Raw genomic sequence first — 21,408 nt, 5'->3', positions numbered from 1 at the left:
AAATTACTTTGACCGTCCAGTGTTGTACACAGATTATAGATCAAGGATCGCATCTTTTTCTCGCGAGACATTTCTCGAATGTGCCCCCGGCGCGACTTGTTATGAATCTCAAGTAAAAAAAAAAAGGAAGAAATAAGAGAAGGCGAGAACAGAAAAAACGGAAGGAGGCTATAGAGAGAAAACATATACCACACGGCAAGCCGCAAAGAGCGTTCCTTCGGAGGCGCGCCTTTTGCGCGCTAATGGCTTCCGCCGAAAATTACTCTTGGCATTTGACGTGGTTCCTTCACGCTCTGATTATTTCGCCCTCCAAATCCGCCCCCGACCAATCGCGACATATTCCACAAAGCGCGATCCCGCTGGTGCAAATCCCTATTCGGTACTAAAGCGAAAAGTAAAAACGCAAAGTCGCCCTAATCTCGACGAGGACGAAGGGACGCGTGAAAACGTTTGCGCCGTTTGTGAAAAATTTTTTTAAATCGTAGACATACCACATACATATAATGCGAAGTAACACGAAAGAGAATTCGCCTGCTTTATCTCGTGTCCCTTAATTCGCTCGCGAAAGCCATGGCCGTATACCTATCCTCGCCGGCGCAGGCAGAGAAGGGCCCGTCGACGTCGTCCCTCTCCCCCGCCGAATAAATCCACGGGGCGAGAGATTTAGTAACACTTAAGGCGCGTGTACTCGTTCGCCAATTTGTCTTGGGAACGGAAAGGTACGAGCCGGGTATACCGGGGGCGCGATAAGGCGTCCCGAAATGCCTCCCGCTATATTATCGCTATCGGTCAGCTTTATTTATTGCGCCGCGGGGGCAGGCGGCGGGAAGGAGGCCCGCATACACCGTACGGCCGCTTTTCTCAGCGGGCGAACAAATGGGGCTGCGTCGCGCTTCTCAGCCTGCACCGAGGCCACAGAGGCGCAGTTGCTGCAAACCAACGACGAGAGCGATTTTGGTTCAAGGCATTTTGTAATTTAGACGCAAGTAAAAAAAGCACCGAATGATACGAGCACGTGTCTGTTATAACATATCACTCAGCCGACGGTCAATTCTGAATGACCATCTTCTAGATCTTTTTTTTCTCGTTGATTTATGGATATATGTATCTTTATTCTCTAACTTTTCTTATCCTCAACCTTTTCACTTTAACAAATAGATCATTTCGAGATGATGATTTTGAATATGTATGTACATAGAAAAGAATTTGAGCAATAAGATTTAAGCAGTGAGCAAACCTAACTGGGGAGGGGGAGGGGTGAGTTTAAACAATAGTTTTTTGTTTTCGACAATTCTCGACCGACTGGCCGATTATTGTTTAAGTCTTATTATTTCCGTTTTTCCATGTGCCACAAGATCTTATTATATATAAGACATCGATCAAAGTGAATCTATAAGTGAATGGACATCGATCTCTATTCAAAATTGACTCTATTCAGTATTACAGACACGTACTTTTATTTCGGTGCTTTACTATGCCTATGCGTCTAAACTACAAAGCGCCCTGGAACAAAATCGCTCTCGTCGTCGGTTCTTGCCTACAGAAACAATAGTGGAGCAGAATCGATAGTTTATTCGCCGATACCTGCCGAGAGTGGCGAAAAATCGGCCTCCTGCACTGGCAAGTTGTACGAAATTCAAAAGGAATTCGTTTGTCAAACATGCCGCGGTCAATCAAGCACCATTCAACGACCGTAATGAAATAACACGCTATCGATGGGGGGGGGGGGGATTGTTAACCCAGCGTAATCATTCAATATTGCAACCCACATGGAAAATTACAGATTATATTAATTTTACACGCAATATATATTTTCGAGATTCCATTGAACGTGGAATTTTATATACAAAATGTACTTTCACATTTGGGTAACTACAGTAACTATTACAGATTTTTCATTAACTATTACTGATTCTACAATAAGATTTATATTATAGATTTGATATTGAATCAGTAACACATAGTTTTATAACAGTTACGGTAAAGCTCAGAAACGGTACAATATTTTAACAAAAAAGAAGAAATTTTTATAAATTTTTTTCATTGAATTCTAGAAAAAGGCTGCCTGGGCTGGTTGTTATTTCCTGTACTGGAATTTGTCCGTTGTACATTCCTTGTATCTTCCTTTTTGAATGCATTTGTCCATAGAAGACCGTCTGAGATGTGTGGCCTATTCGGCCACAGCTTGTAAGTTTCCTCGTATTTATTTTTATTTTTTTTCTGCAAATTAATAAGAATAAATATAAGAATAAAATATATAAAATATATAATAAAGTATATATAAGAATAAAATTCTCTAAAATTTGGAGAATTCTACTAATATTAAAATTATTTTTTTTTTTGGGTGTGCAAAATAGAATATAGTGACATCGTCGTCTTTTTCTATCACCAGGCTTTTTTCCAGTCGGTCTCTATGCATGTATTTTGCAAATTGAACTCGCGGAAATCGAAATATAGCACAAAGAACAGATCATACGGGACATGCATTCGTGCACATACATTATTAGAAATGTTCGGAAAATTCCGTCAGATTACTGAAATAACTTAATTTTACAAAGTTAGATTGCTGAAAATGAAATTTATATTTAATAACATTTAAAGTAAATTTACTAAATTTCCCTTAAAATTCCGATAATATATCTTAGAATTATAAACGATTTCTTAAAATTACTTAATGGTAACGGAGATTTTAAATATCATAACTGGAAGAAGTTGTGCAATACTCTGCGCAGCTTTATGTTCACTGCACTATACTCGGCAGCTTGAGGAAACGACGTTCTTCGGCATCAAGCTCATGGACGGAAAAAGGTAAAAGAACAGTGATGATAGAAAGAATAGTGATGATTTTAATATATAATGCTTCTTATATTATTTTTCTTGATACATAAATAATAAAATAACAAGCGAAGTATCTGTTTATACAAACAACTAATTGCGTATAGATTATATGCAGTTTTTCTCAATGCATTAAAAGAGATGAAAAAATTTATCGATTGATTAATTTTAACATATACATATGTATGCAGTTGTTTGCATAAACATATTTCGCTCACATTATCTTACTATTTATGTGCCAAGATAATTATAATCTGCATGTATATTAAAATTAAGAAACCGATAAACAATTTTTTAATTTCTTTTAAATTTTCAGTTACAGTTACTAAAAATTACTAAACTATAACAGAATTTTCAGAGACCTGTGACTAAAACTTTATGCAGTTTACTATTTTTGAAATTTTCATTCTCGTTTAGTAAATTTCAGAAACGGTAACTGCAGTGTAAAGCTTCAGTCACACGTTTCTGAAAATTCCTATAGAAATTTCTAACAGTGATGTATATACATCCACCCAAAAAAAAATTTAATATTAGTGTCGGCTGTGTACTATTATAACAGAATAAAATCCTTTAAGATTTTGAGAATTTTATTCTGTTATAATAGTACACAGCCGACGGTCAATTCTGAATAGAGATCACTTGTACATATTAATTACAAACTTACATTTGTTTCCATTGCTATTCTCAGATGCACTTGTCACTTCTAGTAAGAATCACTCTCGTTCTTCTCTGGACTTTGACTCTGGACACTTGTCACTTCTAGTAAGAATCTCTCTCGTTCTTCTCTGAACTTTGACTCTGGACTTCTGAATTTCACATCTTATAGGCTTGCACCTCAATAATCTTCAAGCTTTCCCACTCTGTGTTTTCTTTTTCGTGTACTAGTAAGGGTTAAATGTACACTCCTTTTTAAAAACTGATCCAATGAGGCTAAAGCAGACCCAAAATTGAATAGAAATTGAATAGCCTCACCACAGCACGAGCCTGCCAATCGCTCGAACCGGAGGCGTATCCAGAGGATACTTTACATTTTCGGGAACAACTATGCCCCTCCTCTCGTTCCAGAAAAAATCACTTTATCACATTATTTGTTTAAAAATTATAGCTCAAATAAAATTAATTATTATCGATTTATTTGTAATGCTTTAATTTCATTAATTAAACAGTCCAAATAATTTAATGATGCAAATAGTAAAGTAGATAAATCAATTATATCTTATAAGCATAAATCAGTCACAATAATACACAGACTAAATATATTAATAATCAACGTTTACACTATTAGCTTTAATAAAACTTATTGCCAGGATTTTGAGTCAGTATTTTATTACAAATTTAATATTTTGCTCATAACTCATTCATCGTGGATATGAACAGCATATACATCAATGTAAATTGCAGGATGCAATGCAGGAATCCTCGAGATTCGAAATTTAAACACGCGTTTGCGAAAACCTTGATAATATGAAATTTAATGCTGCTTAATTATTTATGTCTTAAATATGATTTTAAAACTCGAAAGAAACAAATTTATCTTTTATGGAATTAAATCCTGCATTTTGTATTGGATTATATAATATCGGTGATACTGAGGGATAAATCTTCTATTTTAATTTTTTATACATTATTGATGAATTTATTTTAAACAATTTTAACTCTTTTAAATAACAAAAGATTTATTTTTTCTCTACCTATGATAAATATAATGTATGTAATTAAAAATCGAATAATGTTACAGGTGATTTATACAAAATTCAGAGATTTTCTCTTTCAAGTATTGTGTCTACAGTTGACTTCGAAATATAGAAAACAAAATATAGGAACATTGAGTATTGTATTACATTGAGGAGAGTTTTATTCTGAAATGCACATAAATCTTTTTTGTGAAATACACGAGAGAAAGCGGAAAAGAAGGAAAAAAATTAGATAGTTATACTTAAAAAACTGTAGGTTGACTCGGGCAGGTCAAATTTTCATTGTTTGACGTGGGCTAAAGAAAGCCTATTATAAAATCTAGCTACGAGCAATTTATTATAATACATTTTTTTTTTCTCTTGTTCTGACAAAATTGCTCATGGCAAGACTCCTTGATCTTATCTCCTTAAGATCTCTAAAGTAGGCTTATTCAAACACTACTCGCTAGCTATATGTTTCCCCCTTTCCATTGTCTCGTTGAGCTCTGCAGAAGATTGGATACGATCAATTCTAGCGTCTATGCATCTATTCTTTTTTCGTCTACACATCCCTCTTTTTTTCTTGACAATATCAATCATGGCCACAATCTATTATCTATCTTATAAGATCTCTAAAGTAGACTTATATTGACAAATACGTAGACAAATACTGTGCAACACATTCGTTAGCTAAGTGTTTTCCTCTCTCTACCGTCTCGTTGAACTCTGCCTGTGATTGATTAATTTTAGCGTTTATATGCATCTATTTTTTTTTCTCTTTCTCGCTCAAGAAACATGCAACAATTGAGGTTTGACAGGCTTAAAGTATTGAGCCAATAAATATTTCAATCACTATTTTCAATTACAATTTATTAAATTATAATGCATGATGTATCTTTCGCAGGACGTAAAGGTTGGTAAACCGATGCGAAGTCCATTATTAATGACTCATCGCGGCACGAACGAATATGTAACTTTATACCGACAGAAAGCGGAGGGCAAAGAGGGACAGGCGTAGTAATGAGAATTTAATTAACGGCGCGTGCAGCGATGAGGTGAATGCGTGTGAGCGAGCGTCGCACGCGCTTGGTTCCGCAATAAAGCTCGCAATCATGAAGAACCAACGTTTACGGCGCGCGTAATTTTTATGTAAATTCTCCGTGTAATTTCGGTCGGCGGTCGCCGTAAATGCGCGCTGTAAACTGCACGACATTCACGGTGATCTTTCAATACGCGCGGTCGCGTTTTATCGGCTCCAAATCCCGCCCTCGTCGAGTTCATCAAGCCTTTCTGATCTCTCTCAATTTGAATTTGATGATTAATTAAATTAATCGTATTTCTCTATCAGTAAATAATATTGGTATTATAACTATTATGTGTGTGTAAACATGCTGAAGCTTGTCATCTTGAGCAACACATTATACGAAATTGTCTCTCTTCGACGATTCTGCTCTTGGTAACTATTCTTATTATTCCTATTATTTATGAAATATCCGTCTGTCATCTGTTAACTATAATTAGAGAATAAAATATTCGCTCTAATACGATTTGATTTCGTGAAATAGATTCAAAAGAAACTCCAGTTGAAATTCGCTACGATGAATAATAGACGATCCCGCAAGGGGGTTTCTCTCTCACTTAGCATATCGTTCATACATAAATACATAGGTACTTAAGAACGTACTTGGATATGAATACAGTTTTCCGACCGATCGTATTCAAGGCAAGTATCGTTATGCAAATATAAATATAATATATCGCCTCACGATCTGTAAAATCTAAAGCTGCGAAGCTTTTTAAATCAGGGCAATACATATTTACATTTTGAGTATCTTCTTGAATACATTTGAATGTTCGTACTGATGGCACATTACGCTTTATAATTTAATAGCTAACAATTACTCTCGTAACCATTGCTTTTTAATCTGAAATTCTAAATTCTTTCTGTTTTGAAGTTTTCAGTAAATAAATGAGAGAACCTCGCAAAGTGTAAAAATTTTGATTTTAATGAAACTTGGTACACTTTTAGGTTGCATACTTAAATAGATAAATTTAGAAAATATCAGTTGACTAAAAAAACGGTTTAAAGAGATGAAATCACACTATACGTTGAGCAATTTTTAGTTTTTTTTCGTTGTATTTCGAAAACTTTTATTTTTTCCATGACAAAGCACTATTATTTCCATTTCACCTTGCAGTAGATATCAGATTGCCTATCTTCTACCGACTAAAAATCGGTATCCCACCTCAGGCGCTATTGGGGAGCTTTCCAGGAAATGCGTACAACAAAATTTTCGAAGTGCAGTAGAATCCATTCTCATTAGTCTAAAAAATTTCAGTTTAGAAAGTTTAGCTCCCTTCAATGGCCCTGATCTTGCCATATATTGTCAAGGTCACAACCCTGAGTATGGAAATGATAGTGCTTTATCATGAAAAAATTAAAACAATATTCGATCGATATGTGTAAATTAATGTATAACTATTATAAGTTTTATAACAAAAGATTCAAGAGTTCTGATTTTAATAAAATTTTGTATACCTAGGTTACATAAACAGATTTACAAAATATCAATTGCAGTGGAAAAACGGTTTAGAAATCATCCTTTAATATTAAGCAATAATTAACTTTTTCCATTATATCTCGAAAATTATTCAAGTCAAGATGTCAAAAAATGTTTTATACAAAAATTTTATAGTAAAATTATCTCTATTTGTTTACATTTATAATATTTCTTTTAATAATTATTTTCTAGAAAATTAAAAAAATATTTATTATTAAAATAATATAATTAAAAAATACTATTAACGTAAATAAAGAATATTAATCTCTGTATAAAATATTTTCTGATATCTTGAATAGTTTTCGAGATATAACGAAAAAATACACAGAAAATTACTTTACATATAAGAGATGGCTTTACTTTAAATTGTTTTTTAGCACCAACAGATATTTTCTAAATTAATTTATTTATGTAACCTAGAAATGTACGAAGTTTCATTAAAAACAGAATTTAACACTTTGCGAGATTCCCTTGTGAGTTATTTCAATGCGGCAAACACTTATAATACTCAGCAGGCACGGAGTTCTATTTAAGGCTTAATTGGAATATTTGAAGTCGAAAATTAAGAAGTTGGGAATAACGATCTGTTATCTTAAACTTTTGTAAAGAAACTTTGTATTCTTTCCTGACGCCATAAATCTTTCCATTTAATTCTTATGTTTACGCGAGAACATTAACGAAAGTGTACCTGAAATCTTTTTGCTCTAAGGTAAAAGTGAAAAGTATTGTTCAATGCAACTCATTGCAAGAAGATTATAAGAAATGACTTTTGAGAAAGATTTCCGAATAATATTTTTATCCAAATATTTTCTAAATAATTATGTCCACTTTACAACGCGCTAGTGATAAAAAAGATAATTGTCATAAAGAATAATTGTCAACTTGCATTCCGGTTCGCTCTATTAATTCTATAAGTATTGTATTTATATGCATCGCATTGCGTTACTATCAAAATACGACCCATTCGGTAACTCGAATCTTGGAGTTCGCAAGGCCGCGACTTCGCGGTACCCTCTATCCGCGCTATTAATCAGGCCGCAAGAAAGCGGGACGAAAAAGCGAGACGGCTATGATTAATAACCAGAGGCATAGAGACGAACGCTCGAGTTTAGATCGCGCAGCGATGCATGCTCGGTTGCGCGATAAATAAAGTCAAGCGGCATTATTTCGCGCGCGAAGCGTGTGAAAAATGATTTTTGTCGGGCTCAACTGAAATATTAAATTGTAGACCGAATTAATTACGCCCTTTATCGCGTCCCATCGTCGCACGCGTCCAACTTCATTGAACACGGGAGATTTAATTATGTATTCGTCGCTGACATAGCGGTGGATCCTGATAGAGCGAACCGGAACAGGGGCGGAAAGCCGCTCAAAGAATAAGATACTTGAGGACCCCGTCCTCCTTCATGCATAGAAAAATAAAATAAATAGAAATCTTTCGTCTTTCTAAAGCCTTTTATGTCCATTATATGCTAGAAAGCGTGTCTATCGCTTGATATTTAACAATAAGTAAAAGATATAATATAAGAAATGATGAAAAATGAAGAAGGATTCGAGTAGGGTTCGGTATTTGTATGGTAATTTATATATTTTTCAAAAGCCTAAGTAAAACTATCCAACATTGTCATTTTTTCAATTTTCAGAAACTCCGACTTTTCGATAGAACTCTGACGCTTTGGCATACGGGAAAAATCTCCGGCTGATTAGTTGAATTTTAATGGTCTTTTTTACAGGAAAATAGTAGTGTGGCAATAAAAAAAACGTCTTTAAGACTTGTGTCCCGATTTTGAATTTTTTTTATATTATCCGAATTGAGCATAATTGTCAATCTTCCGACTAGTGTTCTGATGACCCTCCTGCTTGAAATTGATTATTGTCTAAACTAAATTGTTATTTTCTTTTAATGCTTTCTTGACAAAACAAGATCATCAAATTTGACTGTCTTACGGGAGATGTTTTAAAATAATTCGGAGTCTCCGACCGAAAAGGTAGTAACCATGGTTATGTGTTCTGTCAGTTTTGAAAAGAAATATACCAACAGGCTTAATCTTTTTTTGATAACTTTATAGAGAAAATAACATAAAAGAAAATTGTTTGTTTTGTTGACAGTTTCAACAGTAATATATAAATTATATCGGTGAATGCAACAATTTTTCTTTTTGTGCTCTTAAGGCTTTCACGCATATTTTCTTCAGAAGTGTCATGCCTGACATTAATCAAGACACAGAGAAAACTCGTAAACCCATTTTTTTTTTGCTTTCAATCTCCAGCGGAATAGTTTCCGGCTTGATAATTGTAAAGCCATATCAGGTGAATTTACGATATGATATCGAGATACTAAATTTCCTATGCAGAATGTCAACAGCTTCGTCATCGACAGTTCGCTTTAGATGCTCACGCGTTCATAAGTTCATTTTATCTTTATCGCTCATTACGTGCGGAAGATAGAATGAAGCTTAAAGCGAACACAACCTACGTACACACGTTGAGGGAAGTTACGCTCATAGTATAGATAGCCCCCACTTAATGCTCCTTCTACTTTCTTCTATTTATAGAGAGAAAGTGAGGGAACATTAAGTGGGAGGCTGTATACTAAGAAAGAAAAGAAAATCAAGTACTGTTCCCTTTTTTGCACGTTCCGCTTGTTGACTGACACATGCTCTCATTTATTATCTCTATGGCCATAAAGAATCCCCATATTCCTTTTGTATTCATTTTTAGGGGGAGGATTTTATGATCTTTAGGTATTTAGATATAATAAAAACAACACAATGATATTTATACTAAAAATAAGACTTTTGCTGACGATAAAGAATTCCCGGCTTAACTTAAATCTACGAAAGTTACATGATGCAATCTTATATTAATGATATTCGGAAACTTCTGTAAGCCACAACATCTTGATGGCATGGATAACGAGATATTCTTGCTTCTTAATAGATTTATCGAGCAAGTTTGCCGTGGTAATTGGAAGAAGTCCCGGCACTATTTTAATTTCCTATTGAAGACAATTGCTCGGACAAGCCGCGCGTTTAATCGAGAGAAGTGCCGAACCGACTCACTCCTTCCGTACCTTTCCAGTCCCGAATTCCAAATAATTTCCGTCGAACGCGCGGATTTTCTAGCCAATCCACTGCAATTTGTGAAACTATGTGGCGCTTCGTGTGTTCGTGCGGTACGTACACACGTAAAAAGGCAGAGACCGCACGAGCGAGTTTCCCTTGGCATCGGTAATAAGGAACGTTTGTATATAAAGGCCCTTGTGCTCGAAAACAGAATAGTCGTAATGACTAAAGTTTGTCACGAAGACCTCTCCTGTAATAGCTGACCGTGTCGAACGCTCGGTAAAGCCGGGATTAAGCCAGGATCCGAAGGGTATAGAAAGCAAATAGAGGCATCGGCAACACTTACGTGAAATCTGTCGGAAGTTAACCAGAATCTAAACAAAAGTAAACACATCAGATAACCAACCAGTTGTATATCTTCCAATAAATTGCTTCCAATAAATTGTTTCAATCCCCGTGTGTAATTATAAGTTCATTCATAATTATTTTAATATATAGATGCGACAGATACAAATTTTTAATTTAAGATTGAATAATACATAACAATTCGACGTTAATTTCTTAATTTGAAAAATTTCTGCGAAATCAATAATAAATAAATAGAAGAATTTTCATACACAAAAATCTTTTAATTATTCTTAAAGAATTTAATTTTTTATTTCTTTATTCTTAACGAATATTTAATTAGCAAAAAATCCTATTGGAAGATAAATTATGCAAATGCTCTTCTTTAAAGATAATATTTGCATTGAAATATGGGTCGATGGTATGTATTTTTAAACGGAATTTTTATCTATCCGTATTTGGCTCTGCCGCAATGGTTTGCGGTTTTACGGTGCTCTGTGAAATCGGTCGTATAAAAGGACCGAGCGTGAAAAGTTACAGGAACTTACGGGAAACAAATGCAGGACGACGCGCATCCCCGCAACGTTCGCAGAATGGAAACGGTTATCGCGCGGAGTCGAAACTGCTAATGCAAGCGAAACGTAATAAAGCATAACTTCCGGTCGAGTTAGATTTCTCTCTTTCGCACGCTCGCGTACAACAAGTTCCAGAAGTGCGTCATTAAGGAAATTTCAACTTCTCACGACGATCGCGGTTGCGGCGCCGTATATTTCGCGGCGAAACTTCACCGCGGGGCGACTCCTATCGCGAAAGTCGTGTCGAGAACGTGAAAATTTCGAATTGAAAAGCTCGGCAAAGTTCGATGTGTAACTGCGGCTGAGTACACGGCGTCACTTGAGAAATACAACGTAAAGCAAGCTATGAAATGAATATCTTCTTCTCGTAAATATTGAACCAAATGCTCTCTGAGGAAATAATTGATATTATTATTTGTATAACAATAATGCACAGAGTTGTTAAATATTTGAGATACAGCTGGAGGCTATTGATATTATATAGATAAATATGATATTTATTATTAAATTATACAAAAAATTGTCTAATTGATCTAAAGATTTATTGAAAAATTATTTTTCCAAAAAAAAAGTAAAAAAAAGCGCCAAATATGCGTGCAAAAATTATTGTGCAAACAATATTTTTGTTTTAATATGTCGATAAATTAAAAATAACTCGATAAGTTAAAAAATGTTGCAGAAGTGTTCTGCAATACAAAAATATACTTAAGAATATTAAAAAGGAGAAATCAATTAAGCAAAAAATATTAAATAGGGCCAGCTGTTATCATTCTTTAAGCAATCCAGAGCTTTAGCAAATAGTAAATATAAAAAGAATCTTTTCTTTTATCGGCATTACCTTTTCTTTTACCTAACTATTAATCCGTCTCTCTCATTTTTTTTTGTTATTAATTAAAACCTCTTTTTAAATTTTATTTATATTTTTAATATCATAAATTTATTGATTCCTGGAGATTTTTGAGAAACAATCTTTACTATCTTGAATCGCCCAGCAGAGATTATCTTTTAGTGGACCTTCGAGTGCCATTTTATAAATAGCGGGAATTCCGAGCGACCGCAACACATACACAATACTGTCGCAACAGACGCAAAGAAGCATACTTTAGCTCGTATTTTACCGAGTCACCTACCAAAGAAAAGTTGCCAAAATCGTACTATTTGAAACTGTCATGTCCAAACCCAAGATTTCTTTGTACCTGATTTTAGAATGGAAGAATAGGGGTGAATAGGGTGTGGAAAAGCGGTCAAAAGTTCCTTTTGTAAGTAAACGCGCATAGCGTGTACTACAGTTACACACTTGCAATACAAGTTACGCACTTTCGTTCCAGATGTTAGTCTAAATTCCATACGGATTTCATAATGCCGTCTGGAACTGCATGTCCATTGACCTTGTAGGACAGGTCAAAAAACTGAAAATAAACAAGGATTAGATTTTGTGCAATTTTCAGATAATGCAGGGGAACGTAAAACGAGGTAGATTTACATAATATTATAAAATAACAATTTTATTATATATTTAATTTCTATAAGTTCTAACGTGCAATTTCTTTATCTAATTACCTGATTAGATAAAGAAATCTTAACCCCTCATTTGCCTTCATTATTCCCCTTGCATTTCCTAGTCTCGACGAAAGACCTCTTTTTTCTTCTAATGGTGATTTCGTTTCCTCTCCAATCGCTTTCCCCAACGAGTAAACTCCATCGTCCCTCTCACGCTCCACATTCACAATAAAGTTCCTTGAGGAGATTCCTGTTTCTTCCCCCTCACCCTCATTTCAACGGCAATTTTACCTATAAACATCTTGTCCGCCAATTTCTCCAAATTTCCAATCCGTTACCCCCAAACGTTTATTCGATAGACCCTGATCGAATCGATCTCACCGAGTTAAGATGTAGAATAATCAATCAACGACCTACTGACTTTACCCTCCTCTCCCCATTACATATATTCACACAATTACCTACACCTCCTTTTTAGTTAAAATTTTCTACGCTCTTTCCCGTTTCGACAATTTTAAATAGCAAGATTTGACAATTTTTCTTTAGAGAACATGAAAAAGTTGAGGCAATTATTTCCTACAAATAATTAACTCAATTAATAGCATGTGCGATTAATTAATTTTTGCAACTGACGACTGAATTTTATGATTTTTTTATCGAAATAAATATTTTCCGCGATTTATTCATTCCGCTCAAGAATTACAGCAACAGGAATTGTAAAGCGCTGCTTCATTGCGATATTATATGCACGCAATATTTTGATTTATTGAAATGATAAATTGTTACTTTTGAATCGACAGCGTAATTATATGCGTATCGCCGGATATGTTAAATACTTCGAAATATTGTACATTAGATATGCCCAATTAAATTGTGACTGTATATTTTCGAATAATCGAGTTTTAATTGATTCAACGTCTCGTATTACATCGCACTGTTCGGTAACTTTTAAAATGCCAATATCATTTTTTAATATTTCGTGTACAAAACAGATCGATTTCCAGTATCACCGTATTTAATTAACACATTCATACAATCATAATTAAATCCGTACTTCAATATTTGTCAATGGTTTGAGATTCCTTTCGTTGTACTAATTTATGGCTATCATTCAGAACTTCGTTTTTTTTTTCATGTTATTTTTACGATCGTGTTTCACAATGAGACTCCATTACAATATAAAAAAGTAAAATGTACGTCACTTGCAGTTAATATCGGGAGTGTCGTGTAAAAAGTATATGGGCAATTATTCTATTGTGATGATTAGTACGCACAATCATAATTATCTATGTTTCGTAAATTTTATGTAATATAACTGAATAAATAAATTTACGCATAAATTATAATATTTGTACATTATAGATATTTATACATAAATATTTATTCTAAATATGTCACCTAAAATATATTTTTTATTCGTACGACAATTATAAATGCAGATGTAAGTAAAATACGAACATGTGCGATGATCCCTTTAAAACTTAGCGAAAAATATACATTGTAGTTGTAATTTAGACATGAGACACGGAAAACTGTTACGTCTGACGAGAGAATAATGCATTATGGGGAAGGCAGCGCGCCATGCACAGCGCCGCGATAAAAATGCAATTAAAAAGGTTCGCGCGATAAAAAAAAAGAGACCGAACCTTCATGGCTACGTCGAAAAAGCGCGCTGACTTTGCAACGTGAAATTTTGCAGTCGGACGACAACGATGACGGTGCTCGCAAATTATTTTCCGCGCGTCTTCCCTCGAGTGCACCCGAAATCGTAGCGTATTTTCCTGCGATGCTTTTAGCAGTACGGGCAAAATTATCCTTCTCGCGAGAACAATATTGACTTTATTCATGAAACCTGCATTTAACAGTAGAAGATAATAGTGTTCTATCACGTTTCTCTACCTCTTGTATTTTCAAAGACGAGCCATAACCTTGAAAATTCACGTTAATTAATGCCAAAGGCAATTAATATGAATATAAAATAAATGTAAAAAGTTATATTTTCTACAGCGTTTATAGAATTACGATTCAGTCGTCAGTTGCATTGTAATGTTGTGAAATATCCACTCATATACTAAAAATTTCGTCCAGAACATGGAATAAATTCGAATAACGACATTCAGGTCAAAAAATGCGCTAGTAACGGCAGTCCGTGCGACATTCATTATTGCTCAAGATTCAACATTCATATAATGGATTAATACCAGTTTCGATCTTTGCACAGATCCAGCTTTAACTAAATGTAGACACTTATGAATGTTACATCTATATATAATGACTGAATGTTATATCGCATTGACAACTATAGATATATATTCATCGATTCACGTTGGCCTGAATTTTGTTTAAATTTGCTTACAAATAAACCACGCACATTCTCCGTGTTTTAACGTTGAAGTATAAATATGAAAATAAGTTTACTTTACACACGCATCTCCTTTCTTTTTCCGCTCTCGATTCTGTCTCTTTCTATCGTAATCTTTCTTTCTCTTTCTTTTTCTCTTTCCTTCCTTTCGTAAGATTTAAGCGTGACGACATGCTTCTACGGCTGCGCCGTGAAACTGCTTGCGAAAATTCTTCGCGCAGAAAAAAAAACCCGAGCGCACCCTTTGCATACGAAGGCCGCGCGATTATGATAAGTTACACTGTAAAGAACGACCGAGAGTTTTCATGCTCCGTTGATAAGACGGCAACAAAGCGATATCATGAGGGCTGGCCTATAATCACGGGGCATTATTCTTATTATCTTCCGTCGCCGACACCGCCGACGAACACGAATTAAGCCGTAGAGCGTTGTGAAGTATAGTTTGGCGACATTGTGCTAGGAGCGTACGCGAGCAACCCCGCGGGATTGTTATTGATCTAATTAATTATTCACGCCGCCGTTCGCCGCCGCTGAGAAAACAATGCCGTTCTTTGAAAACTCGCGAGGAGCGTCTTCTGTTACAATAATCCGCCACGCTCTCGCGAAACGAAAATTAATCAGCCTCCGCAACGACCGCAACCCCTCAATGAAGAATAGAATACGTTGCGAAATGCAAACGCGACGCTTTCATTGCATATTTTGCTGATCGCCCGTTCAGCCAAGATGAAGGAGTTTTAAAGAATAGATTACATAATAACTACAAGTCTCAATTAATCTCGCATAGACTTTGCTGAATTTTGTAGAACTTTGCAGACATAAATGCATAAATTCTAAAGTTCTTTCTAAATTAATTCTATAAAATTTAAATTTCTTAGTGCTTTATCGTAAGCCATTCTTTAGAAATGTTTAAATAAAGAATAAAAAAAAATGTTTAAATAAGAACAGAAAAAAGTTAGCTAGATTATAATAAAGATAAATGTTGTAAATTAAGAATTCAAATAATGAATTTAGTAATATGTCGAAGAACAGCGGCAAAAATAATACATAATCTCATACACTTGCATTTTAATCGAGACATGCCGTAACTGTTTGCGGACCATTTGCATCGCGCAAAAGCGCATAAATTCGCCGCTTTATATTCCGCGACCTGTCGTGCGGTAAGAATAGCCGTCGCCAGCGTTTGATGTGAGCGGCAGTGACCAACATTCGCTGAAAAATTTAAGCTGTCGTAAAATCTTACAGCATTTAATTCATCCTGCGCGCGACGCGCGACTGTGCTGCAGCTTTATTTTTTTATAATACGCGCGGAGCCGGTTTTGATAACCGGAATACAGAGCGGTGGGACCAAATACGTCGGGAGCTTTCAAAACGTTCCCCGTGTCGTTTTTATCAAGAGCAATACGTGCTGTCAAGCTCATTGCGAAAGCACATATCCAGCTTTAAATTATGATCGACATTTACGCGCGACGTTTTTGGCATGCATTTCGCCAATTGCATTCGACGATTCGCGACAGACAAGGACATTCGAGCGATCCAAAGTAATTCGTAAGACGATTCTCAATTACGACGTTAATTTTACTACCGGATATTAATATAATTTTACGATCTGTAAATACAGAAAAAACGAAAGCATATAATATAAACGTGAGCATTATAATCATTCGAGAATTACGCTAATGGGAATTTTATTAGCGCGATTTAATAATTATCTTATATTTCACATTAGAATGGTGTAGGTTAAATGCATAGAAGATACGTTACTAACGACGCCGGCGCTCCTTTTTTATCTCACAGAGTCGTACGCACGCGGACAGATTCTTGTATACGATAGCCCGGTGGTTTCACAGGGAATACATCCATTCATCACACTCCGCCCGGAATTAATACAGATTAATCTCTCGCTAAACATCGTTGGTAAAAGAATTTAATAGCTATCATAAAATTATTAGAAAATACTGTAAGTAAATATAAAAAGGGATATAAATTGTTGCCGATAATTGTACACATTTGCCATTAATCTTCTTTCGCGTAAAACAAGATAATCCCATAATGCTCTATTCTTGTTTATTGAAAAATGATGACTATCAGTCGAATCGGGAATTGTTGTGTTGCGTTGCATTTGTACGGTGTTAAGGATTAATCTGATCGATCTAGCTGGTTGGTAGACGTATTACAACGACGCCGCGAGAATCGCTGTAGCAAACAGGAACAATATTGCGAATGGAAAAAGACGAAATCCTGGGCAATAAGCGAATAACGAGGAGCATCTAAAAAGGACATCTTTCCGACGTTGTACAAATGACAGTGGAATATACAAGGTGTCCAGTAATTCATTGCACAACTGGCGAAGTGACTGAAGAAAGTGAAAAAAAGATAAATGGAAAAGATAGAATAAATTTCTTTGCAACATTTTTAAAATATATTCCTTAATCTCTTCGATATTGTCGAGAATGTACGTACAAATGACATCTCAGATTTTCTGTCGATCAAATTTTTTTAATTGCTAGTTTTAGAGAAAAATGTGAAATTACGAAGAAGTGTCTACCCGATTATTTTTATACCAATTAGAATAATTTTCTTTATAATAATTAATACGAACTATCATATTTTGCAAAGAGAATGTTAAAAGTAAATTTTTATTTAGAAGTAAATTATGCAACCAAACAAAAATACACATAATTATCCTACATTTTCTCTTACTTTTTTTTCAAGAAGTATCATCTCTAGATTACACTGGATGCGTCACAATTTACTAGATATCCTGTATGTTCATCGCGCTCACGTACAGATGCAATCTTACCAGCGAGAAAAATCTCACCTTCACCAGTCTAAATTGCTCAACCACACAGCGCGAGCAAGACACATGGCCCTAGTAATTCGGAGTACTTCTTAACGTACAAACAGAGACTTTGTGGCATCACAAATCCTTTTATATGAGAGACGAACATATCCTCGCGCGGTTTCTTCCGCGCGATAATCACCGCAAAGTGTAAAACTTTGAGCAGATCTCGATTTTTAGTACTCGCAAATACAGATATTTATTGCAAAAAAAAAAACGCAAAAACTATGCACAAGTACAGGTACTCAAAGATGAAATTGCAAAAAGAGATAGTTGTACATAGATACTTTATATCGCGTAATTTTTTGACATAGTTTTGTCCGGTTGCTGTATCCTGGGACATATATGAGACATATCGCCACATACATGTATCACAACTACTTCACATTTCTTCCAGCAAATCCATGGCTCTATCAATATAATTTCACCACGTGGGCACCTCGTACAATCATCGGACAGAAGGAAACGGCGAGAGCTTTACCAAAGTGAGTTTGTGTGTAAACCGGGCGCTGAAAGAAGCACTCAAACTGTCCAAAGCCCTCTAATGCACTGTGACAGTAAGAAATAAGGTGGAACGCGCACATTAGTCACATGCTGGCAACCGATTTTGTTACAATAGATTAAAAAGAATTACATCAAATAATGAGAGCCAAAAAGAGTTATATTTATTATTATTAATTATAGAAAATATAAGTGCTACCTTAAGATGCAAAGATCTTTTGAGAAATACTGTATGATTTATAGAGTGGATCTTGTGAAAATATTTATATATAACACATAATTTATATTCTTTTAAAAAATAATTTTTGGAGATAAACATATTCATTAATTTTATTTTTTATATATTTTCATGCTTTTATATATTTGAGTTATTGAGTTCCTATCTTGCGTTCATCAAGACGGTTTCGACGATTGTTATTATTTTTATAAATTGTGCCGCGTAATCAATTTCTGTGCTTCGATATGGTAAATAAAGATAACAATTATTTATAATTAAAATAAAATGCTTTATTGGATCTTTATTTTTTACTGATGTTATAAAAAATAAAATTAAAAATAATTAAAATTACAATTAAATTAAGTGAACAAACAAAATCAATATTTAATTTTTTAATTAAAATTTATTGTAACAAATTCAACAATTTATTTATTTTTATTCATCTTTTTTATATATTTTCATTTCTTCGCATCGTAATATTTGGAATTGGCGAGTACAGCGATGGCGATATTTATTCAAAATATATTCAGAAATTGACCGGACTTCCAAAAGTTTCCTACGGTCCCTACTCTGCGGCAACTCCCTTTAAATCCATCAATGTAATATATGTCCCAGGACACGCAACACACGCGTGGAACATTATCGCGCAGTTTATGTCCTCGCGGTAGCGTGAACGTGCACTCGGACGTTTTCTCTGCGTGACGTATCCACGAAGAATGACGATGTTTCTGAATAAGGACGGCCTCACGCCGACGCGACGTGCCAACGTACGTTTGAGGCAAAGCGATAATTTTAACGAGTGCGGCGAGAGAAACGGCGCGGGGATGCAACGTGTTGGGCAAGGGGATGGAAACACGGACGGGCGGCAAGAAAAAATGCGTTATTACGTGCCTACAGTATCTGGTCCCCCGGTAAATATGAATGGCTTTAATATTCCGTAAGCACGAAGGCGCCACTTTTAAAGTTCATGCATATCCCGAACGTGACCAGGAAATATTACGTAAACCACGCGAAATCCCGCCCCGCCGTGAAGGGGGAAGGCCCGGGCTTATGTCACGGGCGGCGTGAGACGTGGATGCACGTGCTGAAATGAACCCGCGGCTGCACGTAGTATTTCTTGCGACCATAATATTTTGCGCTAGTAAAGCCATACCGTCCCTGTCTTGCGCTCGGTCAAAACGATTTCGACGATAAATTGCTATTATTTTTACGAACTTCTGTAAATCTCTGTGCGTCAACGCAGTAAATAAAGATATTATTTAACAATTATTGCTAAAAATAAAATTCTTTATTGGATCTTTGTATTTTGCTGGTGTTATACGTTCTTCACATTAGAATTTGCAAGATTTATACAGCCTTCTTGAGAATCATCTTGACGTGATAAAGGGACTCAGTCAGTTATCATGCTGCTAAGCTTCTCACTCGCTTACAGTTATGTCTCGATAATGAAATATTGCATCGTAATGCTTACAGATGCGTCTGTGATATATAGATAATTGATTTCTCTAATTGAAGTATTTTTTACAAACAACAATCTGCATTTTTTGTTATTACTAAAGGAAAAGAATTATATTCAAGCAAATTTAGATTTTCCGAAACTGTGGCATTGGTTTCATATGTTTTCCGTAAAAAAATACAAAAATTTTCTATATTCTATAACGCATTAATAATTATACAATATATAATAAACTGATGCTTTTAATATTGAAAATTCTTAAAGAAATTACAAATTATTCAATTTTTTTAATTATGAAAAGAACTGACGTTATCGATAAAATAAAAGGCACATATTTAGTTTCGAAAAAAATGGTCATTACTTTTTTCGATATTAAATATGGTGGAATGCTCAAATGTAAATAATATGACGTTTATTGTTCGAAACGTAATTGATAAACAAACATTTAGAAAATCAACTATAAATGTTCATTATATCAATAATATTGAGACAACCAGATTCTTCGGCCGATCTTCGCCGTGCCCGACTACGTACATTCTTTGATTAACATTTTCATCGCGACGGACCGAAAACTTCATGCCAGTTCGTGGAAAATCCAAGATTACAAATTTTCATTAAAAACTTTCGCAAGCGCATCTCCGCATAAGTCCGTGCTGTCATCCGTGGGACGCCACGCGGCATGTACGTCGTTTTCTCGGAACTCCGCTCATCGCGGCGTTATAGTTTTACACTCGCAGTTAATGTAGGTATGCGATATCGTCGACCACGAGCTGTGCACGTCAGAAGACTGTTTAAAATTTTTGTAATAAATATACAGTGAATAGAACGATGTGTGTGGACAACTTATAGTTCTATTATACTTATTATAAAAGAATAAAAAAGTTAGAATTAAAATTGTCCACATATTTATTTGCATGGCTAAAATATTGTATGTTCAAAGATATAAGTATACTTATTCTCTAACTTTTTGGCGATAATATTGTTTCTTAAAAATTTCATGTGATATAAATATCCGTACGCGCAAATATCCGGAAGCGAGACCATGAATTTGCGTTAGAAATCTATTTCGCACGTATTAACGTAACGTCGCATCTAGCGAAAGCACTAGCTGTTGGTACGCTCCAATCATGATTTATTGACCACAAACAGAATTCCGGGGGCCAGCGATACGACATTCGTATCTTATCGCGGCGTGATACCGCGCGGGAGCAGCGAAATTGGGCGTGGATTATTGTCTTGCAATACAATAATGCGGGCTGATTCGCGAGGAGGCACTCGCAGATGCGGGAATCCAAAACGAGGTCGTGTCGAATAGATAATTACCGTGAATTCGGCGCGTCCCGGCGGGACTAACTAATCGCAACTCGCGGCAGCCGCAAACTTTCCGCACGCCGCTAATGTATCACCAGCGTACCTACGCAAATTTCGAGAGCGAGTGTGCGTTCGATATGCACGGCATATGCACGGCAACACGACGAA

At 35.3% G+C, this 21,408-nt stretch overlaps 1 long non-coding RNA gene across 2 annotated transcripts; it reads left to right on the top strand.

Moving 5' to 3' along the window:
* Nucleotides 1-11,078: 11,078 nt before the first annotated feature.
* Nucleotides 11,079-18,411, top strand: LOC105453679. Of its 2 annotated transcripts, none has more exons than XR_974903.1 (7): nucleotides 11,079-11,387; nucleotides 12,064-12,313; nucleotides 12,383-12,527; nucleotides 16,711-16,830; nucleotides 17,071-17,368; nucleotides 17,632-17,996; nucleotides 18,153-18,411. It is a non-coding gene; the product is annotated as an uncharacterized LOC105453679 (long non-coding RNA). The 2 variants fall into 2 exon arrangements; XR_974902.1 differs by having other exon boundaries at nucleotides 17,629-17,996.
* The last annotated feature ends 2,997 nt before the right edge of the window (nucleotides 18,412-21,408 follow it).

This window comes from Wasmannia auropunctata, unplaced genomic scaffold (assembly GCF_000956235.1).
Source record: "Wasmannia auropunctata unplaced genomic scaffold, wasmannia.A_1.0 LD335996.1, whole genome shotgun sequence".
NCBI lineage: Eukaryota > Metazoa > Arthropoda > Insecta > Hymenoptera > Formicidae > Wasmannia > Wasmannia auropunctata.
The sequence above is the reverse complement of the archived record's forward strand: the minus strand, read 5'-3'. Positions and strand labels throughout refer to the sequence as shown.